This window comes from Salvia miltiorrhiza, chromosome 2, assembly GCF_028751815.1.
Source record: "Salvia miltiorrhiza cultivar Shanhuang (shh) chromosome 2, IMPLAD_Smil_shh, whole genome shotgun sequence".
Classification (NCBI taxonomy): domain Eukaryota; kingdom Viridiplantae; phylum Streptophyta; class Magnoliopsida; order Lamiales; family Lamiaceae; genus Salvia; species Salvia miltiorrhiza.
The window spans coordinates 12104147-12130045 of record NC_080388.1 but is presented as its reverse complement, the minus strand read 5'-3'; the positions used below and the strand labels follow the sequence as shown (position 1 = coordinate 12130045).

Here is a 25899-nt window from a genome sequence, read left to right as displayed (position 1 = left end):
GGCAAAGACTACGACAAGCATCTCTTATGTGGTGTAATTTACTTGTGCACTGTTCAGAGTTAAACTATCATAGTAAATCACATGCAACATTTTATCAACACGCTGACCTAACACGGCTCCTACGGTATAATTAGACGAATCACACATGATCTCAAAGGGGAGTGACCAATCTGGCGCAATCACAACGGGGGCAGAGCTCAACTTCAGTTTCAATAACTCAAAGGCATTCATGCAAGAATCATCAAAATTAAAGGGTACGTCATGAGCTAGCAGTTTGCACAATGGTTGGCTCATTTTAGAAAAATCTTTTATGAAATGCCGGTAAAAACTGGCATGACCTAAAAAACTCCTAATTCCTTTGACATCAATAGGGGGTGGCAAATTTTGGATTACCTCCACTTTAGCTCTGTCGAAATCTAATCCATTCTTAGACACCACATGACCCAAGACAATACCACGTGTAACCATTAAATGACTCTTTTCCCAACTCAAGGTTAGGCCACTTTCAATGCACCTTTGTAAAACTAAGTCAATCTTATTTAAACAATCACTGAAGGACTGCCCAAACACCGAAAAATCATCCATAAATACCTCCACGAATTTACCAATCATTTTCGAGAAGATGGACATCATGCATCGTTGAAACGTCCCGGGTGCATTGCACAACCCAAACGACATCCTCTTCCATGCAAACGTCCCAAAAGGAGTGGTGAAGGAAGTTTTGATTTGATCTACCGGTGCGTTCGCGATTTGGTAGTATCCTGACAAGCCATCAAGAAAACAATAAAATTCATGCCCCGCTAAACGATCTAACATTTGATCAACAAAAGAGAGAGGAAAGTGATCCTTTTTTGTGACGGCATTTAGTTTTCTATAATCGACACACATCCGCTAACCCGTGGTAGATCGAGTCGGTACCAACTACAATTTATCATTGCGCGCAACCGTAATCCCTCTTTTCTTGGGCACGACATGCACTGGGCTCACCCACTCACTGTCGGCGACAGAGTAGATAATCCGTTCGGCCAACAGCTTAAGGATCTCCTTGCGCACGACCTCCATCAGAATAGGGTTCAGTCGTCTCTGGCCGTCTCGCTTTGGTGTAGCTTGATTTATGCTTAATTGTTCTAATTTTAGGGGTTTGAATGTGCTTATTTTAAGTTAAATCTTCTGGAAATTGGTGCGTTTTATGGTGTATTTTATACTTTGCAGAAGATTTAGGTTTTCAAGATGAAGAGTGCAAATTGTGGAGAGTTTGGGCTAAGAATAGTGTTTTTGTGCATACTCTGGCATGTCAGAGAAGCGAAGCCCCGCTTGCCAGAGCAGCGAAATGGGAAGCCAGAGAAATGCCCCAGAGTCAGAGCAGCGGAACCAACCCAACGAAGCGCCAGAGGAATCGAAGCGCCAGAGGAATCGAAAGCGCCAGAGGAATCGAAGCGCCAGAGAAATCGAAGCGCCATAGGAATCGAAAGCGCCAGAGGAATCGAAGCGCCAGAGGAATCGAAACGCCAGAGGAATCGAGGCGAGCGCGGAAATGCCGGGGGAATCAAAGCGAGCGCGGAAGTTCCAGAGGAATCGAAGCGAGCAAGGAAGCGCCAGAGAAATCACTTCGCTACTGGAAACAGAAATGCCAGAGGAATCAGACGCCAGAGAAATCACCATTTCTCTGGAGTCAGAGAAATCACCATTTCTCTAGAGTCAGTTAAATCAAGAAGCCAGTGTAGCCAAGTCATCACCAGAGGAGTCAAGAGTCAGAGCAGAGGGGATAGAAGCCAGTACAGCGGGATCGCAAAAGTCAGAGAAATCATCATTCCGCTGGCAAATGCCAGAGTGGAAGCGATTCCGCTGGAGACCCATTCCTCTGGCGAATGCCAGAGCGGAAGCCATTCCACTGGCGAGAGCCCCGAATTCGGCCGGAGTAGGAGTGTTCCCAGAGCGCGCATTGCAGCTGGAAGTTGCCTTATTTTGCACGATTCTATTGCCTTTAGAATTTTTCTTTGCATGGCAACTTCCATGGTGATCCATAGGGAATTGAAGTCTATAAATAGGGCCATACTTTTCATTGTAAATAATCCAATCAATCTTTTGCCCTAGTTTTAGATGCCATCTTTGCGATCTGTTGGCATCCGAAGCTTAGGAATTTACTTGCTTTCATAGTTTTTTCATAGTTTCGAGTTTTTATTGTTCTAAGTTAGATTTCAATTTAGTTTTTAGTTTAGTTTCTTGGATTGTGATTGAGTGACAGCAATTACACGTTCAAGGATTTTACGGTATTTCGTATTTAAATTCAATTTATTTTTGTTTAATCATGTTTATGCTTTTCGTTTGTGTTTATGCTTTCTTTTTAATTATGCAATTTAAATTATGCACTTTAGTTTCACGCCTAGATTAGAAGTCTTTAAATTTACAAGTATTTAATTCCTTAAGTTAGGTTTAATTCGAGTTGTTTAAATTATTGCCTAGGTTAAGTTTAAGTTTAATTTACGTTTAAGTTTAAGTTACGTTTTTAAATCAAAACCTTTACTGCTTTCTTTAATTACTTTTTCTTACGATACTACTAAAAGCCCTTAAAGACTTTCCTTGAGAGATGACACTGGGTCAACTTACCATCACTAGGATGTCCTTGTTCTATTGCAAGTCAACTTAGAGGTGTTTCTAGTTGAGTCAATTTTTGGCGCCGTTGCCGGGGAAGGTTTTAGGCGTTTTAGTTGTGTCACTTTTCTTTCTGCTTTTACCTGCTTTATTTTCCTTTTTCTTGTTTTTGGTTACTGTCTCCCTCCGGTGCGTTTAATCCGTGTGTTGAGTGCTGTGTATACAGAGCAGCCCGGAGATAAGAAAGAAGAAGAGCCAGCCATCTGCCATCATGCTTCGAGCTTAAGATAGCAATTCTATGGCAGAATATTATGATATTTGTGAGTACATGACCCTTGTGGAGGAAGCAATTCCCAAGTATGGAGTTACGCAGATCCAATACCATGAAGTCATACGAACGTTGGCGAAATTGCCCAAACTTGTTAAGGTTGGGCATAACTCCCAAATACATTTGTGTGATCCTGATCCTGAGAGTACCATTCAAGCCTTCATACATGCGGTCATCTCAGTCATTCAATCGGCACAACAGGATGTTGAGTTTGTGGACGCAACAGTAAAATGCTTTGAGACTCGCGTCTTACAAGTTGTTAGTTGGTTGAGAGAAATGGTACGCCAGTGCAAGGGAGAAAATCCAGCACTGCAGACTCCAGCCCTGCAAGGTCCAGCTCTACCCAGACCAGCGCTGCCTAGTCCAGCGCTGCCCACTCCAGCCCTGCAAGTCCACTTCTGCCCAACCCAGCCCTGCCAAGTGCAACGCTGCCCAATCCAGATCTGCAGAATTCAGCAATGCCAAATCCAGCTATGCAGATTCCACCTCTGACCAGTCCAGTGTTGCCGAGCCCAGCTCTGACTAGTCCAGTGCTGCCGAACCCAGCTCTGACGAACCCCTGCCAGGAAGAGAAGGCAGTGCAGCAGATAGAAGGAGAGATGGAGAAAGAGGAGGTTCCTGTGTTTTTGTCGGATGGCGATGAACTAATCGATTTGTTGGATGAGGATGTGATAGAGTTAGAATGTGTGGCAAATTTGGAGGAGGATTCCACCGAAGTGTTGGAAGAGCCTGAATTAGCCTTGCCAAGACACTAAGCGATGCCAAGCAAAACAAAATCTCTACACCCTCTATTTCTAAGGTTGTTCAATTCTATTATATCATTGCCTCTGACAAGTTCTTTTCCAATAATTTTACACAGGGATTTATCTATGATGCAAAAGAGGTGAACTCCACATGTCTAAAAGGGACAAGCATGATTCCATCAATTCTATCTTTTGGATCCGTAGATGTGGTGGATGATGAAGATGAAATGGTCCGAATAATGGAGTGGTTCAAGCTTGAGTCTGATTTCGGATAACACTTGCTAAGTTGGGCTGGCGACTTTAAAACTAGCGCTTGGTGGGAGGCAACCCACCGTTGGTTTGTTTATGTTTTTCTTGTTTTGTTTTTCTTTTTCTTTAGTTGTTTGTTTCGTGTTTTTCCTAAGTTTCGGTTGCTTTGCGGATACTATGATGCTTGGTGAGCATATCTTACTTTCAGCGCTGAAATTCTCATACTACCACTAGCGCTGCTGCCACCACCGTTGCACTTCTCCGCGCTGCACTTCTCCACTCTGCCACAGCCAGCGAATTCCCCTCTTCACCACCTCGCACGATGCTTCAGTTTCTCACTGCTGATAATCAGGGACGTATTCTCTATTCTTATTTCTTTTGTGCCCTGAGGACATGGCATGCTTTAAGTGTGTGGGAGGGGGTGTTTTATTGCGCTTATATTTTCAATTCGGCGAGATTAGTCTTTCTATGCTTAGTTTTTGGTCTCGAATCTTGCTAGTTTGTATGAATTTGTGAAAGAGTAGATGGTTTTCGATGCGCGTTTCGGGTTTGTGTTCGTTTGGTGGTTATTCTTGTTTTACTCTTGATATATGTTTCTTGATTGTGCAAAGAATTTGAGTTTTGTTGCAACATGATTGTAAGTTAGTAAAACGTGATTTGTCCGGTAGATGCTAGAAGGAGTGTTGTCATTGTGATTGCCTACGATCGTATCTTATCTGTGAAAATGTTGGACGAATTGCCAACTTCAAAATTGCCAGCTCTGAAACATCTGGCCTGTTCTAAAATGTGATAGCTCTGAGTCTCTGCTCCTCTAGTCTAACTATGAGCATGGGAAACCACGTGAAAAGACTTTGGATTATATCCAAATGGTTTTTATTTCACGAATTATGGCTCAACTGTCGAAAATCTTAAGCACACAAAGTGTGAAAAATGGTGATATTGATTATAAAGGCGATCACATTAGGGAATTCACTTCTAGCGGAGAATTGGGTCTGATCGAATTGCTTACATTACTCTTTTGTTGCTTCTTAAACTTTGAGTTACTTGCATGATCGAGAGATGTGTATTGATTGTAAAATTTTGAATTGACTTTGAGAATGTTTGGATGGAAATTAGCATTGTTGAAATCAATCTCTTCCTAGGATTCATATGGATTTTGCTTGAGGACAAGCAAAAGGCTAAGTGTGGGGGGGTTGATTTATGCTTAATTGTTCTAATTTTAGGGGTTTGAATGTGCTTATTTTAAGTTAAATCTTCTGGAAATTGGTGCATTTTATGGTGTATTTTATGCTTTGCAGAAGATTTAGGTTTTCAAGATGAAGAGTGCAAATTGTGGAGAGTTTGGGCTAAGAATAGTGTTTTTGTGCATACTCTGGCATGTCAGAGAAGCGAAGCCCCGCTTGCCAGAGCAGCGAAATGGGAAGCCAGAGAAATGCCCCAGAGTCAGAGCAGCGGAACCAACCCAACGAAGCGCCAGAGGAATCGAAGCGCCAGAGGAATCGAAAGCGCCAGAGGAATCGAAGCGCCAGAGGAATCGAAGCGCCAGAGGAATCGAAAGCGCCAGAGGAATCGAAGCGCCAGAGGAATCGAAACGCCAGAGGAATCGAGGCGAGCGCGGAAATGCTAGAGGAATCAAAGCGAGCGCGGAAGTTCCAGAGGAATCGAAGCGAGCAAGGAAGCGCCAGAGAAATCACTTCGCTACTGGAAACAGAAATGCCAGAGGAATCGCTATGCCAGAGGAATCAGACGCCAGAGAAATCACCATTTCTCTGGAGTCAGAGAAATCACCATTTCTCTGGAGTCAGCGAAATCAAGAAGCCAGTGTAGCCAAGTCATCACCAGAGGAGTCAAGAGTCAGAGCAGAGGGGATAGAAGCCAGTACAGCGGGATCGCAAAAGTCAGAGAAATCATCATTCCGCTGGCAAATGCCAGAGCGGAAGCGATTCCGCTGGAGACCCAATCCTCTGGCGAATGCCAGAGCGGAAGCCATTCCGCTGGCGAGAGCCCCGAATTCGGCCGGAGTAGGAGTGTTCCCAGAGCGCGCATTGCAGCTGGAAGTTGCCTTATTTTGCACGATTCTATTGCCTTTAGAATTCTTCTTTGCATGGCAACTTCCATGGTGATCCATAGGGAATTGAAGTCTATAAATAGGGCCATACTTTTCATTGTAAATAGTCCAATCAATCTTTTGCCCTAGTTTTAGACGCCATCTTTGCGATCTGTTGGCATCCGAAGCTTAGGAATTTACTTGCTTTCATAGTTTTTTCATAGTTTCGAGTTTTTATTGTTCTAAGTTAGATTTCAATTTAGTTTTTAGTTTAGTTTCTTGGATTGTGATTGAGTGACAGCAATTACACGTTCAAGGATTTTACGGTATTTCGTATTTAAATTCAATTTGTTTTTGTTTAATCATGTTTATGCTTTTCGTTTATGTTTATGCTTTCTTTTTAATTATGCAATTTAAATTATGCACTTTAGTTTCACGCCTAGATTAGAAGTCTTTAAATTTACAAGTATTTAATTCCTTAAGTTAGGTTTAATTCGAGTTGTTTAAATTATTGCCTAGGTTAAGTTTAAGTTTAATTTACGTTTAAGTTTAAGTTACGTTTTTAAATCAAAACCTTTACTGCTTTCTTTTATTGCTTTTTCTTACGATACTACTAAAAGCCCTTAAAGACTTTCCTTGAGAGATGACACTGGGTCAACTTACCATCACTAGGATGTCCTTGTTCTATTGCAAGTCAACTTAGAGGTGTTTCTAGTTGAGTCATAGCTCCCTCCTCGAGGTTGATTCTGTGCATGCATGTGGCTGGACTAATGCCACGTATCTCCACCAGACTCCATCCCAGCGCTGCCTTGTTTCTCTTCAACACCTCGAGCTGCGCTGCTTCTTGCTGTAGAGCTAGAGTAGAAGATATGATCACTGGCTTCTCCTCTGATTCTTCTGAAAACACAAACTTAAGATTGGCAGGGAGTTTCTTCAGTTCCAGCGCTGGCTTCCTGGACCCCACCGGTTCATCTAGAGGCAGCGCTGCCTTTTCCATCTCTTCGGCTTCTCGTGCTAGCTTTTCCATATCGGCCGATCCTGCACAGACTTCTACACACTCCTGCTCCTGCACAAATACCTTCTCAACCAAGCCATTAATAGCGTCTATATATAAGCATTCATTAGTAAAACTTGCCAAAGGCATTGCATGACTTTCATGCACCGAGAAAGACACCGACTCCCCTAACACCATCATTTTAGTAGTTCCATTTTTAACATCAATCAACGTGTTAGTGGTTGCCATAAAGGGTCTTCCTAACAACAGAGTGTGATCTCTATCATTCTTGTAAACCTCCCCAATCTCAAATACTAAAAAATCAACGGGGACAATCAATCCCCCAACTCTGACCAGAATATCCTCTACTATCCCACGAGGATACCTAACGGACCTATCAGTGAATTTTAGACACATGCGAGTAGATTTCAAATTACATAACTCTAAATGTTGAAAAATAGAGTAAGGCATCAAGTTAATTCCCACACCTAGATCTAACATTCCCGTAGCTTCCTTACCATTCCCCGAAGCAATATTAATCACAAAACTACCTGGATCGCGCTGCTTCAGTGGTAAGGATTGCTGCATGATCGAATTTGCAACTTCTGAGACCAGCACTTTCTCATTGTCGCCGAACTTTCTTTTGTTGGATGCCAACTCCTTGAAGAACTTAACATAAGCAGGGACATTTTTTATCACGTCAAGAAGAGGAAAGTTCACATTGACCTTAGCAAGCATGTTGTAGAAGTCGGCAAACTGTTTCTCCAGCTTTTCATTCCTCAATGTACTCAGAAAAGGGATCGGTGGTCGATAAGGTGCAGTAGACTTGTGAAGTTTTGCCTCCTTCTCCTTCTCCATCTCTCCTTATTTCTGCGACTGCCGCTTCTCTGCCTTCTCTTCTTCGCAGGGGCTCGTTAGGGCTAAGCTCGGCAACGCTGAACTTTTCAAGGCTGGATTTTTCAGAACTGGATTCTGCAGGACTGACTTTTTCAGAACTGGATTCTGTAGTGCTGGATTTGGCAGAGCTGGATCCTGCAGAGCTAAATTCTGCAGAGCTGGAGTTTGCATAGCTGGATTCTGCAGGGCTAAATTCTGCAGTGCTGATTTGGCAGAGCTGGATCCTACAGAACTGAATTCTGCAGAGCTGGATTTGGCATAGCTAGATTCTGCAGAGCTGGAGTTTGCATAGCTTGATTCTGCAGAGCTGGATTGGTCAGAGCTGAATTCTGCAGTGCTGGATTTGGCAGAGCTGGATTTTGCAGAACTGGATTTGGCAGGGCTGATGGCATTGTCAGAGCTGGCGGTCGGATCAGCTCTGGCATTCTAGTCTGCTCTGGTACCCTGGTCTACTCTGGTGTCCAAGTCTGCTCTGGTACCCTGGTCTGCTCTAGCACCCTCTTCTGCTCTGGTACCGTAGTCTCTGGCATCCACATCTGCTCTGGTACCATAGTCTGCTCTGGTACATTCACTTTATTATCCACCATCTTACCACTGCGGAGAACAGTAATAGCTTGAGCCTGGTGAGTCTGCAAGGGCTGGCCATGAAGTTTTCCGGGCTGCTGCTGCTGCTGCAATTGGTTCAAAGTGCCGAAAAGTTGGCCAACGGTAGTCTCAAGTCTTTTGATGGTGGATGCTTGAGACTCCATATTATGCTTGGTTATCTCCATGTTCTACTTGTTGATCTCCATGAAAGCTTGCAAAGACTCTTCCAGAGACTGTTTCGGTGGTGGCATCTGCTGCGCATTCGTGAAGTTTTGCGGCTGAAAGTTCCCTTGCTGCCGAGGGAACGACTGATATTGCTGTGGGTTTTGTTGCGGAAAATTCTACTGTGATGGGAAGTATTGTTGCTGATTTTGATATCCCATTTGAGGCGGTCTACGGAATTGACTTCCTCCTGAAGTTTGATTTTCCCACCCAGCGTTGTGCTAACCTCTCTCCATCTGCCATTAAAATTCTGTTGCCCTTGATTATAGCTCTGCCCAAAGCCAGGTGTGTTATTAAATCCTTGTGCGGCATAAACTTCTGCTTCACCCTCTGGTGTAAACTCGCCCATTCTGTGGCACTCATTCGCTCCATGGTTGAAATCTCCACATATTCCACAAGGCTCGCATAGGGGCAGGGGGCTGTTCCATCTTGCTCATCTTGAGCTGCTGTACTTCACGCATAATTGAGGCAATCTGCTTTTCACGTGGTTTCCCATGCTCATAGTTAGACTAGATGAGCAGAGGCTCAAAGCTGTCACGTTTCAGAACAGGCCAGATGTTTCAGAGCTGGCAATTTTGAAGTTGGCAATTCGTCCAACATTTTCACAGATAAGATACGATCGTAGGCAATCACAATGACAACACTCCTTCTAGCATCTACCGGACAAATCACGTTTCACTTTCTTACAATCGTGTTGCAACAAAACTCATAATTCATTGCACAAACAAGAAACATATATCAAGAGTAAAACAAGAATAACCACCATTCATTCACAAACCCGAAATTCGTATCGAAAACCATCTACTCTTCCACAAATTCATAAAAATTAGCAAGATTCGAGACTAAAAACTAAGCATAGAAAGACTAATCTCGCCCAATTGAAAGCATAAGCGCAATAAAATACCCCCCTCCCCCACATTTAAAGCATGCTATGTCCTCAGGGCACAAAAGAAATAAAAATAGAGGAGAAAACGTCCCTGATTATTAGCATGGAAGAACTGAAGCATCGTCAGAGGTGGTGAAGAGGGAAATTCGCGGTCTGTGGCAGAGTGGAGAGTTGCAGCGCTGCAGAGTAGAAAGTGGCCACACTAAATTAGGTCAGCGCTGGCAGTGCAGCGCGGAGAAGTGCAGCAGTGGTGGCTGCAGCGCTGGCGGCATATTGAGAATTGCAGTGCTAAAAACAAGACATGCTCACCAAGCATCATAGTATCCGCAAAGCAACCAAAACTTAGGAAAGACTCAAAACAAACAACGAAAAACAAAGAAAGAAAAAGAAAAAAAAACAAAAACTAAAAACAAACCAACGGTGGGTTGCCTCCCACCAAGCGCTAGAGTTAGAGTCTCCAGCCCGACTTCAGATATGAACTTTAGCTCGGATTGTGTAGAGCTTGAGCCTCCACCTCCATGGACGAGCTCTGGTGCTCGTAATATGGCTTCACTCGGTGACCGTTCACTCTGAAGCTCTCCTTCGTGTTTTCATTTAATAGCTCGATAGCACCATGCTCAAACACCTCCTTAAGTAGAAACGGACCACTCCATCGAGATTTCAGCTTACCCGGGAACAACTTCAGTCGAGAATTGAACAAGAGTACCTTCATCTCGGGGCAAAGCTTCTTATGGCAGATACGGCGGTCATGCAGTTGCTTCACTTTGTCCTTGTAGATCCTCGCATTCTCGTACGCCTCGTTGCGTAGCTCATCCAACTCCTCCATTTGCAGCGTGCGCTGCTTCACGGCAGAGTCCAAGTCATAGCTGGCAGCCTTGATCGCCCAATAAGCTTTGTGCTCAATCTCTACCGGCAGATGGCAGGCCTTGCCATAGACGAGACGGTACGGACTCATCCCAAGCACGCCCTTGAAGGCAGTTCTGTACGCCCAGAGAGCATCATTCAATTTTACGGACCAGTCTTTGCGCGATGGTTGCACCGTCTTTTCCAAAATTCCCTTGATTTGTCGATTGCTCGTCTCGACTTGTCCAGAGGTCTGTGGGTGGTATGGTGTTGCAATCTTGTGCGTAATCCCATTCTTCTTCATGAGTTTTGCAAACAACTTGTTGCAGAAGTGCTTGCCTCCATCGCTAATGATAGCTCTAGGAAATCTGAATCTAGAAAGAATATTTTCTTGCACAAACTTGAGCACCACATTAGCATCACATGTCCGCGTGGGGATAGCCTCAACCCATTTGGACACGTAATCTACAGCAAGTAAAATGTATTGAAACCCATGCGAAGTAGGAAATGGCCCCATGAAATCAATGCCCCACACATCGAAAATTTCGACAATTAAAATGCTTTGGAGGGGCATCTCATTCATGCGGCCAATATTCCCTACCCTCTGACACCTATCGCATGCAAGAGTGAAAATGTGTGCATCTTTGAAAATGGAAGGCCAAAACAAACCTGATTGAAGAATTTTATGTGCTGTTTTCTGCCCCCCAAAATGTCCACCACAATTGTAGTAACCCGCCCTTTTATCAGTATTTTAATTACAGTATTGTGTGTTTATTTACCTATCTGCCAGTAATTGAAGTTCTATGTTTTCTATTATGTTCCTGAATTTATTTATCTCGGTGACAAAGTTGCTTAGCTAACAGTATGCTTTATTTATTTTTTTCGCGCGTTTAAGACCGCGATGAGAATCTTTGAGTTGATGAATGATTAATAATCCGAGTTATAACCAACTTAGCTAAGTTGTGTTATTTATCAAGGTGGAGTTTACTGTCACATTGCTGCTTAAGTCGTGAATTATTTCCGACTTTGATGCTAATTAAATCTACGGATTTAATTTAAGTATTAGAATGACGAACGAATTAAATCTACGGATTTAATTTAGCAAGTATCGACTTTAGCAGAAACGCAGAACCAATATTTCTAATACTGAGAGAGACCGACCCTGAAGGAATTTTTACTTAGATCCTTTAAGATCACACCACCGCCCTACGCCACCCTACCCGCCACCTGCTAACGCCACATGTAACGAAAAGAGGGAAAAAGGGAAGAGAGAAAAGAGTGGATAAGGTGCTGCAGCAGCAGCAGCTCCTCCCATTGGCTGGGCAGCCGAAGGGACTCCCACGCAAACCAGCAGCAGCAGCTCTCCTCCCATTGGCTAGGCAGCCGAAGGGACTCCCACGCAAAGCTGCAGACTGCAACAGCAACTCCTCCCATTGGCCGGGAAACCGAAAGGCCTCACGCTACCTCTCCTGCTACACCCTATCTCAGCCTATGCTCTCCCTTCGGCACTCAAGTGCACAAAGCCGAGCTCTTTCTATGAATTCACTCTTCAACACCTTTGTGCCACCCTTTCACTCCTTTCGGCACTCTGAAATCCAGCAGCAAGTTGCGAGAGCTCCATCACTCTCTCGACGCCTTCCACGGAGAAGAGAAGACCAAGATCCTCGCTGCATTTTCAAGGTAAGACACGGCCTTTTTCCTCCCTTCGCCATGATTCTTTCCACCTATTTTCGACCTAAGAATAGCAGCCATCTCATTTCCAGTTTGCACCTCGACGCTCGAAAAAGCGAGAAACCATCATTCTTTACCCGACCAAAGCACGCTATATCAAGGTAAACTTCGACCCTTGTTGCTACTCCAATCAGCATGCATCACACTCCAGAAATCATGTTCTATGGGCTGTAAACGAATGAACAAAAAGCATGTTAAGTTACGACTTGTTAGAATCTATAATTGAGACCTTAATGAACGACGAGAACTTTAGCTTTAAACGTAGACGAACATAGATGATCACAGCATGCTCACATAGGTAGAGTTTAAGGTTTGTGTGCGAGTGAGAATCGAGACGAGATAAGGACGGAGATGTCTGGTTTTGAAAACTGGAGTCCCCATCGCTAGTCCAGAGGGGACGAGTCCCGCAAGGACAAGTCCAGAGGGGACGAGTCCAGCAAGGACAAGTCCAGAGGGAACAAGTCCAGAGGGGACTAGGCCAGAGGAATGGCCAGAGAAATGGCCAGAGAAGTCGCTTCGCCAGAGGAGACGAGGCGCCAGAGGAGTCAAGGCGCCAGAAGAATCGCGTCGCCAGAGGAATCGCTTCACCAGAGGAGTTGCGTCGCCAGAGGAATCGCTTCGCCAGAGGAGTCGCGTCGCCAGAGGAATCGCGTCGCCAGAGGAATCGCTCCGCCAGAGGAGTCGCATCGCCAGAGGAGTCGCGTCGCCAGAGGAATCGCGTCGCCAGAGGAATCGCTTCGCCAGAGGAATCGCTTCGCCAGAGGAGTCGCGTCGCCAGAGGAATCGCGTCGCCAGAGGAATCGCTTCGCCAGAGGAGTCGCGTCGCCAGAGGAATCGCTTCGCCAGAGGAGTCGCGTCGCCAGAGGAATCGCTCCGCCAGAGGAGTCGCTTCGCCAGAGGGATCACCTCGCCAGAGGAATCACCTCATCAGAGGAATCGTTCCTCGCCAGAGAAATCACTTTTATCAGAGGAATCGTTCTGCCCCGAGGGATCACTTCGCCGCAGGGCTAACTCAGCCAGAGCTGACATAGAGACCAGGGCTGACCTCCAGAGCAGAGAGCGACGAAGCAGAGCGGACCGCGAGAGAACACAGAGAACCTAGGGTGTTTCAAATCTCTATTATTTTTTCTTCCCTTGCTTACACAAAGAGGGATTATTATGCTTCACTGACAGTTTAGAACGCCCTAATGAGAACGAATCAATGTAGTTAACCACTTGACTTCATGGGACGAACCTAGTTGGGTTAATTGGATAAAAAAAAAAAAAAAAAATATGAGCCATGCATAATTGCACTACGCATCCTCATTTATGTTAGAATTTCCGCGGACTAAGACCCTACGTTATTTTCTTTCCCGAATCAAGGTTGAACGCAAGAGTCTAAGGCTTAGCCGTGAGTCACCACTACCAGGTGAGGCTTTCTTACGAAAACTAAAACCATATTATAGAACTGTTACAATTTTTATGCTTAAGATTTTTAAATGATATTGTCAATGCCTAAATGCTTTATGTTTTGTTGTTAATTACCTATCTGATGCTAATCGAATTCGGATTCTGGATGGGACCGCAAATCCCTTCGGAATTAGTGTACACCCTTGTGATCGTGAGTCATCTAGCGGGTTTGCCGATCATAGTGTCCGTAGAGGGAGGCCTACCTCTCGGCACGAGTTACTGATATGGTGATTAATGATGTTAAAATGCCTGCGCGGGATATTTGTTAAAGAAATGATATTTTTGGTAAATACGAGTCTTTAAAGAAAAACCCTCGTATCTTACTACTGTTGAAAGGCTTGACAATAAAATGAATGTATGTATGTATGTATGTATTTTTCGGCATGTGTCCACTAAGTACCTTCGTACTTAGCCCTGCATATATTTCTAAATGTGCAGGTTGAGCGATGATTGGGAATGTGGTGTGCAAGCGGAGCTTTTGTCGAGCTAGGACGAGTACATCAGAGCAGGGTATATGTCTTCATACATATGCCCGAGTTGTTGTTATTCCGCTGCACACACTGATTTGCTAGATATTATGATATCCGTCAAACAATAATGTACTATTCAACAATGTCCTCACATACCCGTTTGGATAATATTATGTTTCCCCTTGATCTCCATCAATATCTGTTGTTCTTAATTTGTTGTCTTATATAATGTTGAGTCATCAAAAGGTTAGATATGCCCCTTTCTAATCCCGCTCCTAAATCCCCTCCCCTCGTCGCGATTTCCCCGAGTTCGCTATCCCTAGCGGTCGCGGCCGCGACAGAGTGGTATCAGAGCAACCTTCTTCTGCTCTGATTACTAGTCATTCTTTCTAAGTCGAGTCTAGATTAAGTAAGTCAACGTGCTCATGAACTAGTCGACAAAAGCTTGGCACTACATCTCGACACGCTCAACCGACGTTTGTTTATGGTAAGTACTTTCAAGTTTTAGTTGATTTCTTGAAATGCGTGAAACATGAATATGTATGATTGTTGTTTGAATCACGAGAACTTAGAACTCTTAAGTTAGACATATACTCACTTCACGATGAAACATAGAAGAGTACATCATCACCGCATGATAAGCTTTAAGATCAGTAGACGACAACATTAGAACTTTTTGAGTGTCAAAATCTGGACCTCTTTAATGCAAGTTATGATTTTGTGCTTGAGAATTTGATTTAGATCACCCTTATGACGAGTGCCTGAAAGCTAGGTTTAGATGATGTTGCGATGACTAGATTTTACGAGTTATGATCTTCGAACCGATTTTGATGACCCAGTGTAGACGTTTAGAATCTTACCGATTTAAGTGGCATGCCGCGTTTTACTGTGAGTTGACGATAGATTTTTCCTTTCTTTCGTTAGATGGCGAGAACTGTCTACACACGACTACGACCTTTACCCTCGTGGGCCAGTCCAGAGGAAGTCGAGCGGTCCTACCGCACTTATGCCCCATGTCGCGGGGATAACCTCGGGCAGTTCCTCGCCGGTTTCCATCGACATTGAGTCGAGGCGAGTGTGTACGGTGTGTCAGGGTACGACGGCATCCAGAGATTGATCCTGTTGTTACCCTCTGAGTGGCAGGGATGGGCTAAGCAGATTTCAGCCTACTACATCTTTCCACGGGAGAACTACCACGACCTAGTGGGAGACTTCCCTAGCTTCGTAGCGGAGCTTCAGGCCTGCTTCACCTTGTGGGGCAGCGCCCCTCTAGGACCCTATGTTCTCCCGGGAGACTACGCGCAGGTAGGGACGCCTCTGCCCGCGGAGATACTCGCTGATGCACCTGAGCCCCAGGTGGCCTTGCCACAAGACCCTCCACCGCGTACCTCAGTGCTAAGGCGCCGTGGTAGACACGACGACGAGGCAGGCCCCTCTCGTCCACGAGCTCGTAGAGATTTCCCGTCACCTCCCGACTCAGCTCTCCGGGAACCTACTCCACCACCACCACCGGTGTCCACGGCAGAAGCAAGACTCGCAGCCGCAATGGCCAACGCTGACAGGGCCATAGCCAACACGAGAGAGTTCCTAGATAGGGGCAAGGCCCCTATGCAGGAGGATGATACGGCACCATGTGGCGCGACGAGGAGGATTATTCACCCTAGGCCGTCGCCACCTCCAGCCCCGACTGGGCCCCGTGCCACGGCTAGGATCCGCACCAGGAATGACCCGATCCGCGAGATTGCGGATGACATCTTCCGCACGGCCCAGATCATACGAGAGACGGGCGAGGGTCAGGGAGAGACCCCGTTGCCCAACGAGGATGAGGAGGAGGACCTAGAAGAAGACCCCGAGGAGGACCCGTTTATCTACCTTTTGCCATCGCCTAGGAACAGCCGTACCGCGTTTTAGGATCGCATTTTTGATAGTCTAGCTAGGGATGTTTTTCCGGAAATGATGAATTCGTTCCGATGTTTTGTAACCCCATGACCCTTTTATTTTTGATGTCAACGCTAGCATGGAAACTTTTTATTGATGCAAAAGTCCTCGATGAGGCAAATTTTCCATGATATGCATTTTGACCCTAGTATGGGTTTTTGTGTCAATTTAGCATATGTTTTATGTTACCCTACGGGTTTTATTCTCCACAAGTCAATTCACGATGTAGTATCTATGACTTTGCGACTTGTGCATGCCAGCATTTCCTTATAAATTGCCTTAGAGACTTCCGTATAGAATGTGCTAAAATAGGTGCTTCGCAGATTGTGGTATGCCGCCTAGACGAGGTCGCACCGCTAGAAGAAATGCTAACAATGATAGAAATCAAGATGATGAACCTGAGGTACCACGAAACGACAGGGAACCAACCCCACCCCCTCCACCCCCTGCCAGAAGGATTGAGGAACTATTCCTCCGACAGAATCCGCCCACATTCAATGGAATGGGCGACCCAGCCGAAGCTGAGGCTTGGGTACGCGCATTGGAGCGCATCTTCACTTTTCTTCGCTGCACGGAAGAGGAGCGACTCTCGTGCGTGTCTTTCCAGTTAACGGGAGCGGCTGACTTTTGGTGGGAAGCCCGCCGAAAGACACTGACTCCCGAGCAATGGGCAGCCTACACATGGGAAAACTTTAAGACTGGGTTATACGATAAGTATATTCCCAAAAGCTACAGGAAGAAGAAAGAGGCTGAGTTCTACAACCTGAGGCAAGGGAAGAGGACAGTGACGGAATACGACAGGGAATTCTGTGATCTATCACGTTATGCTCCACAGCAGGTGGATACTGATGAGAAGATGGCGGAGAAATTTTGTGCCGGTCTAAGGCACGAAATTAGGATGACTCTAGCTAGTCATGATGGACTCTCCTACACCGAGTCCCTGAACAGGGCACTGGACGTCGAAGCTGCGATGCCAGTGGAAAGGTTGGCCCCGCCACAAACTTCAGCGCCAGCCAACCTACCTGTACGTCCTCAGAACTTCAAAGGGAAGCGCAACTGGAACAACCAAGGAGGGAGTGAGAACCCGACTAACAAGAAGCCATGGCAAGGAGGTGCGCCATCCTGGCAAGGAGGTGCGCCGTCATGGCAAGGGAGTGCGCCGTTTGGATAGTTTCAGCCACAAGGACAAGGGAAGCAAAAGGGTCTTGCCCCGGCCGGAGGCAACCAAAGACAGAACGAAGTACCCCCTTGTCCAAAATGCAACAAACCACATCGTGGTGTTTGTAGGGCTGGAACTGACGGTTGCTATACGTGTGGCCAGAAGGGTCACTACTCCTCTCAGTGCCCCAACAGACAGCAGGGCGCTGCAATTAGGGCCACTTATGCCCAACCCCTCCGAGCAGTTCCAGGGCAACAGCAGCCCCGCCAACAACAGCCACACCAGCACCAACAGCGCCAGCAGCAACAGAAACAGCTGCAACAACCGCCGCAGCAGGCAAGAGCCTTTGCTATCACCCAAAACCAGCCCGAGAAAAACCAGGGAAACCTGGCAGGTATGGGCAAGCTTAAAGGTTTTTCCATTATGATTCTGTTCGATACTGGTGCTTCGCATTCTTTTATCTCAGCCCCTTGCGTAGATACCTTAGAAATCGAATCAGAACGAGCTAAGTGTGCCTTAAGAATCACTACACCCTCAGGACGAAGATCTACTACCACTCATGTTTGTTTGAACGTAGAATTTGAAATGGGAGAACTTAAGATGGTAGCAAACAATCTTAATATTCTGCTTATGTGGGACATAGATATGATCTTAGGAATGGACTGGTTAGCCGAAAATTTCGCCACCATCCTTTGTAGTGAACGAAAGATTTCCCTTCGACCACCCGGAAAAGAACCAACGGAATTTCACGGCATCGGTATGAAGAAGAGAGTACCAGTGATATCCGCACTACAGGCCAGAAAGGAGATGATGAAGGAAGGAAGCACAGCTTATCTCGTCTACCTAAACGGGGAAGCTAGTGATGACAAGAGGATAGGAGATGTGCCAATAGTACAAGATTTTCCGGATGTTTTTCCAGAAACATTACCAGGACTACCCCCAGATAGGCAACTAGATTTCACCATTGACCTAGAACCTGGATCAGCCCCAGTATCAAAGGCACCGTACAGGATGGCCCCCAAGGAATTGCAAGAGTTGAAGGTCCAACTACAAGAACTTTTGGACTTGGGTTTCATCAGACCTAGTGTCTCACCTTGGGGAGCACCTGTACTCTTCGTCAAGAAGAAAGATGGAGCCATGAGAATGTGCATTGATTATCGAGAGTTGAACAAACTGACGCTCAAAAACAAATACCCTCTCCCGAGGATAGATGATTTGTTTGACCAACTCAAGGGAGCCAGTGTGTTCTCCAAAATAGACTTAAGGTCAGGGTACCACCAGCTGAAGATCAGACCAGAGGATGTACCCAAGACCGCTTTCCGAACAAGATATGGCCACTATGAATTCATAGTCATGCCATTTGGTCTAACCAATGCACCGGCAGTATTCATGGATCTCATGAATCGAGTTTTCCATCCGTACTTAGACAAATTCGTCTTAGTATTTATAGATGATATCCTCATCTATTCTAAAAGTGACCTAGAACATGAAGAGCATTTGAAAATCGTCCTAGAAACTTTAAGATCAGAAAAGTTGTTCGCCAAATTCAGCAAGTGCGAGTTTTGGCTGAAAGAAGTGATGTTCCTAGGACATATCGTGTCAGTAGATGGAATCAAAGTAGACCCCGCCAAGGTGCAAGCAGTACATGATTGGAAATCACCAACCACCCCTAATGAAATCTGAAGTTTCTTAGGTTTAGCAGGATACTACCGGAGATTCATCGAAGGATTCTCTAAGATAGCAAGGCCAATGACGCAACTACATCGCAAAGGAATCGAGTATAAATGGACCGAAGAGTGTGAATCCAGCTTCCAAGAGCTGAAGAGGAAATTGACGACTGCACCAGTGCTAGCAGTTCCAACCGCCGATAAAGAATACCTAATCTACACAGACGCATCCAAAAATGGATTAGGTTGTGTTTTGATGCAGGAAGGAAAGGTCATCGCCTACGCTTCGCGACAACTAAGGCCACATGAGTTGAACTACCCCACTCACGACTTAGAATTGGCAGCAATTGTGCATGCTTTGAAGATTTGGAGACACCATCTATACGGAGTTAGATGTGAAATCTTCACTGATCACAAGAGCCTTAAGTACTTTTTCGAGCAAAAAGACCTGAACATGAGACAGAGGAGATGGCTCGAACTCGTGAAGGATTACGATTGCGGTATCAATTACCACCCAGGGAAAGCTAACGTAGTAGCTGATGCTTTAAGTCGTAAAACTCAATCCGAGCTAGGACTTCTTCTCACTCAAGAGGACACGCTCGTAAGGGACTTCGACAGATTGAAGCTGGAAGTGGTTCAGCCACCAGCAACGACGAAGGCAATCATCGCAACTCTGGTAGCCGCCCCAGACCTCAGAGGAAGGATCATCAGTGCCCAGAGAGCGGACGAAAGCTTAGAGAAAGTTCGTCTTAAGATCCGAACAGGCACGCCCGGAGACTACCAAGAGGCAACGGATAATGCCGTTCTTTTTAAGGGAAGGTTGTGTGTACCCCACAACGAGGAGCTCAGAAACGAGATCATGAGTGAAGCTCATGACACGCCCTATACCGCTCATCCCGGGAGTACCAAAATGTACCAAGATCTGAAACAGAAATTTTGGTGGGACGGGATGAAGCGAGATATAGCCTCGTTTGTAGAACGCTGCCTTGCATGCCAGCAAGTGAAAGCTTTACATCAACGACCATATGGGAAATTACAGCCTTTGGAAATCCCAGAATGGAAGTGGGAGCACATAGCGATGGATTTCGTGACGGGTTTACCCAAGACGAAGAAGGGTAACACCGCCATTTGGGTAATAGTAGACCGTCTCACGAAGTGCGCTCACTTTTTACCGATTCCAATTACCCATGGATCGGAGAAACTAGCCCAACTGTACATCCGTGAGATTGTACGGCTTCATGGGATACCAATATCCATCACCTCGGATAGAGATTCAAAATTTACTTCTAGATTTTGGATCAGCTTGCAGAAAGAATTAGGAACACGATTGAACTTTAGCACCGCTTTTCATCCTCAAACAGATGGACAATCGGAAAGGACAATTCAGACCCTTGAAGACATGTTGAGGACGGTAGTGCTAGACCGAGGAGTAAGTTGGGAATCAGTGTTGCCACTGATCGAATTCGCCTACAACAACAGTCACCAGGCAACCATTGAGATGGCACCTTACGAGGCGCTTTATGGAAGGAAGTGTAGGTCACCACTTTACTGGGATGAAGTGGGTGAAAGAAAAATCCTTGGGCCAGATGCAGTAAGCGAAATGATCGAGACCATCCGCCAGATTAGAGCAAGGATTAAAGAAGCCCAGGACAGACAGAAGTCTTATGCTGATACCCGACGAACCGAACTACAATTTCAAATAGGAGACAAGGTTTTCCTTAAAGTGTCACCCTCAAAAGGGATCTTTAGATTCGGTGTTAAGGGTAAGTTGAGACCCCGTTTTGTAGGACCTTATGAGATCCTTGAAAGAATAGGTCCCGTAGCATATAGGTTGGCACTACCACCTAGCTTTGGAAACATCCACAATGTATTCCACGTATCACAGTTGAGACGGTACGTGTTTGACCCAAAACACGTGATCCACCAAGAGGAAATGATTCTTAACCCAGACCTGACGTACGAGGAAAGACCGGAAGCCATCTTGGACCGAAAGGTGCAAGAGTTGAGGAATAAATCGATCACGACAGTCAAAATTTTATGGAGACACCATGGACCTGAAGAAGCAACATGGGAACTGGAGGATCAAATGAAAGAAAAATACCCAGACCTTTTTACATAGATATGCAAATTTCGGGACGAAATTTTTGTTAAGAGGGGTAGGATGTAGTAACCCGCCCTTTTATCAGTATTTTAATTACAGTATTGTGTGTTTATTTACCTATCTGCCAGTAATTGAAGTTCTATGTTTTCTATTATGTTCCTGAATTTATTTATCTCGGTGACAAAGTTGCTTAGCTAACAGTATGCTTTATTTATTTTTTTCGCGCGTTTAAGACCGCGATGAGAATCTTTGAGTTGATGAATGATTAATAATCCGAGTTATAACCAACTTAGCTAAGTTGTGTTATTTATCAAGGTGGAGTTTACTGTCACATTGCTGCTTAAGTCGTGAATTATTTCCGACTTTGATGCTAATTAAATCTACGGATTTAATTTAAGTATTAGAATGACGAACGAATTAAATCTACGGATTTAATTTAGCAAGTATCGACTTTAGCAGAAACGCAGAACCAATATTTCTAATACTGAGAGAGACCGACCCTGAAGGAATTTTTACTTAGATCCTTTAAGATCACACCACCGCCCTACGCCACCCTACCCGCCACCTGCTAACGCCACATGTAACGAAAAGAGGGAAAAAGGGAAGAGAGAAAAGAGTGGATAAGGTGCTGCAGCAGCAGCAGCTCCTCCCATTGGCTGGGCAGCCGAAGGGACTCCCACGCAAACCAGCAGCAGCAGCTCTCCTCCCATTGGCTAGGCAGCCGAAGGGACTCCCACGCAAAGCTGCAGACTTCAACAGCAGCTCCTCCCATTGGCCGGGAAACCGAAAGGCCTCACGCTACCTCTCCTGCTACACCCTATCTCAGCCTATGCTCTCCCTTCGGCACTCAAGTGCACAAAGCCGAGCTCTTTCTATGAATTCACTCTTCAACACCTTTGTGCCACCCTTTCACTCCTTTCGGCACTCTGAAATCCAGCAGCAAGTTGCGAGAGCTCCATCACTCTCTCGACGCCTTCCACGGAGAAGAGAAGACCAAGATCCTCGCTGCATTTTCAAGGTAAGACACGGCCTTTTTCCTCCCTTCGCCATGATTCTTTCCACCTATTTTCGACCTAAGAATAGCAGCCATCTCATTTCCAGTTTGCACCTCGACGCTCGAAAAAGCGAGAAACCATCATTCTTTACCCGACCAAAGCACGCTATATCAAGGTAAACTTCGACCCTTGTTGCTACTCCAATCAGCATGCATCACACTCCAGAAATCATGTTCTATGGGCTGTAAACGAATGAACAAAAAGCATGTTAAGTTACGACTTGTTAGAATCTATAATTGAGACCTTAATGAACGACGAGAACTTTAGCTTTAAACGTAGACGAACATAGATGATCACAGCATGCTCACATAGGTAGAGTTTAAGGTTTGTGTGCGAGTGAGAATCAAGACGAGATAAGGACGGAGATGTCTGGTTTTGAAAACTGGAGTCCCCATCGCTAGTCCAGAGGGGACGAGTCCCGCAAGGACAAGTCCAGAGGGGACGAGTCCCGCAAGGACAAGTCCAGAGGGGACGAGTCCAGCAAGGACAAGTCCAGAGGGAACAAGTCCAGAGGGGACTAGGCCAGAGGAATGGCCAAGGAAATGGCCAGAGAAGTCGCTTCGCCAGAGGAGACGAGGCGCCAGAGGAGTCCAGGCGCCAGAAGAATCGCGTCGCCAGAGGAATCGCTTCGCCAGAGGAGTCGCATCGCCAGAGGAATCGCTTCGCCAGAGGAGTCGCATCGCCAGAGGAATCGCGTCGCCAGAGGAATCGCTTCGCCAGAGGAGTCGCGTCGCCAGAGGAGTCGCGTCGCCAGAGGAATCGCTTCGCCAGAGGAGTCGCGTCGCCAGAGGAATCGCGTCGCCAGAGGAATCGCTTCGCCAGAGGAATCGCTTCACCAGAGGAGTCACGTCGCCAGAGGAATCGTGTCGCCAGAGGAATCGCTTCGCCAGAGGAGTCGCGTCGCCAGAGGAATCGCTTCGCCAGAGGAGTCGCGTCGCCAGAGGAATCGCTCCGCCAGAGGAGTCGCTTCGCCAGAGGGATCACCTCGCCAGAGGAATCACCTCACCAGAGGAATCGTTCCTCGCCAGAGAAATCACTTTTATCAGAGGAATCGTTCCGCCCCGAGGGATCACTTCGCCGCAGGGCTAACTCAGCCAGAGCTGACATAGAGACCAGGGCTGACCTCCAGAGCAGAGAGCGACGAAGCAGAGCGGACCGCGAGAGAACACAGAGAACCTAGGGTGTTTCAAATCTCTATTATTTTTTCTTCCCTTGCTTACACAAAGAGGGATTATTATGCTTCACTGACAGTTTAGAACGCCCTAATGAGAACGAATCAATGTAGTTAACCACTTGACTTCATGGGACGAACCTAGTTGGGTTAATTGGATAATAAAAAAAAAAAAAAAAATATGAGCCATGCATAATTGCACTACGCATCCTCATTTATGTTAGAATTTCCGCGGACTAAGACCCTACGTTATTTTCTTTCCCGAATCAAGGTTGAACGCAAGAGTCTAAGGCTTAGCCGTGAGTCACCACTACCAGGTGAGGCTTTCTTACGAAAACTAAAACCATATTATAGAACTGTTACAATTTTTATGCTTAAGATTTTTAAATGATATTGTCAATGCCTAAATGCTTTATGTTTTGTTGTTAATTACCTATCTGATGCTAATCGAATTCGGATTCTGGATGGGACCGCAAATCCCTTCGGAATTAGTGTACACCCTTGTGATCGTGAGTCATCTAGCGGGTTGGCCGATCATAGTGTCCGTAGAGGGAGGCCTACCTCTCGGCACGAGTTACTGATATGGTGATTAATGATGTTAAAATGCCTGCGCGGGATATTTGTTAAAGAAATGATATTTTTGGTAAATACGAGTCTTTAAAGAAAAACCCTCGTATCTTACTACTGTTGAAAGGCTTGACAATAAAATGAATGTATGTATGTATGTATGTATTTTTCGGCATGTGTCCACTAAGTACCTTCGTACTTAGCCCTGCATATATTTCTAAATGTGCAGGTTGAGCGATGATTGGGAATGTGGTGTGCAAGCGGAGCTTTTGTCGAGCTAGGACGAGTACATCAGAGCAGGGTATATGTCTTCATACATATGCCCGAGTTGTTGTTATTCCGCTGCACACACTGATTTGCTAGATATTATGATATCCGTCAAACAATAATGTACTATTCAACAATGTCCTCACATACCCGTTTGGATAATATTATGTTTCCCCTTGATCTCCATCAATATCTGTTGTTCTTAATTTGTTGTCTTATATAATGTTGAGTCATCAAAAGGTTAGATATGCCCCTTTCTAATCCCGCTCCTAAATCCCCTCCCCTCGTCGCGATTTCCCCGAGTTCGCTATCCCTAGCGGGCGCGGCCGCGACAACAATGATGTTCATGGCACACTTTCAACACTTGTTGTTGCTCCTCTGTCGGCACACACCGTCTAATGACATCATCCTTTCCAAGCTTGAAAAGGTGAGGAATCTCCCAATAGTAGTGCCTGCACTGAGCTAAAAATCTCTTCCTCGCCTGCGATGTCAGCTCAGGTCGTAGAATACCGCAAACTAAGTAATTGACAATATCGGCATACCAGGGTTCGGCGCTCGCAGGGCTAGACTGAGAAGAGTTGATCACGGCAGAGCTGGCCAGAGCAGAGCTGGGCTAAACTCTCTGGCTATCGAATTCTCTGGTTATTGGTTTCTCTGCTCTGGAGATTGATTCTTCTACAAGAGCAGATGCACTCGCCAGAGAAATCTCCAGAGCAGAGCTGGGTTCGGCAAAGCTGCACTTGTCAGAGGTTAATGCATATGTATGCTCAAAAGGAAAAGATTCAGGGATGCAATTGGGACTCGACTCTATCAGATTTTTATCCAAGCGGGAAAGGTGGTCAGCTACATGATTCTCGCTCCCTTTCCTATCCCTGATCTCTACATCAAACTCTTGCAACAGTAGGACCCAACGGATTAGACGAGCTTTAGCTTGAGGTTTAGTCATGGTCACTTTGGACAATGACCTTAGATCCAATGATGTATGCTCGAAATTTATCTAAGGCAAAGACCACAGCAAGCATCTCTTTTTCAGTAGTGGTGTAATTTACTTGTGCACTATTCAGAGTTAAACTAGCATAGTAAATCACACGTAACATCCTATCCACACGCTGACCTAGCACCGCTCCTACAGCAGAGTTAGACGCATCACACATGATCTCAAACGGCAATGACTAATCAGGCGCAATCACAACCGGGGCAGAGCTCAACTTAAGTTTTAATGTTTCAAAGGCATGCATGCAAGAATCATCAAAATTAAAAGGAACGTCCTGAGCTAGCAGTTTGCATAGAGGTTGGCTAATTTTAGAGAAATCTTTAATGAAACGCCGGTAAAAACCGGCGTGACCTAAGAAACTCCTAATTCCCTTGACATCAATAGGGGGTGGCAACTTTTGGATTACCTCCACCTCTAGTCCATGCTTAGACACCACATGACCCAAAACGATACCACATGTAACCATGAAATGACTCTTTTCCCAACTCAAGGTTAGGCCACTTTCAATACACCTTTGCAACACTTCATCAATCTTAGTCAAACAATCATGAAAGGACTGCCCAAAAACCGAAAAATCATCCATAAAAACCTCCACGAATTTACCAATCATGTCAGAAAATATGGACATCATGCATCGTTGAAACGTCCCGGGCGCATTGCATAGCCCGAACGGCATCCTCTTCCATGCAAACGTCCCAAAAGGTGTGGTGAAGGCAGTTTTGACTTGATCTTCCGGCGCGATTGCGATTTGGTAGTACCCTGATAAGCCATCGAGAAAACAATAAAAATCATGCCCTGCTAAGCGATCTAACATTTGATCAACAAAAGGAAGAGGAAAATGATCCTTTTGGTAACGGCATTGAGTTTCCTGTAATCGACGCACATCCGCCATCCCGTGGTAGGACGTGTCGGCACCAACTCCATCTTTTCATTGCGCACGACCG

At 45.6% G+C, this 25899-nt stretch overlaps 1 pseudogene; it reads right to left on the bottom strand.

Annotated features, from left to right (window-relative positions):
• LOC131008002 (uncharacterized) overlaps nt 1-24907 on the bottom strand; it is a 30477-nt pseudogene extending 5570 nt beyond the window's left edge.
• Nucleotides 24908-25899: the final 992 nt, after the last annotated feature.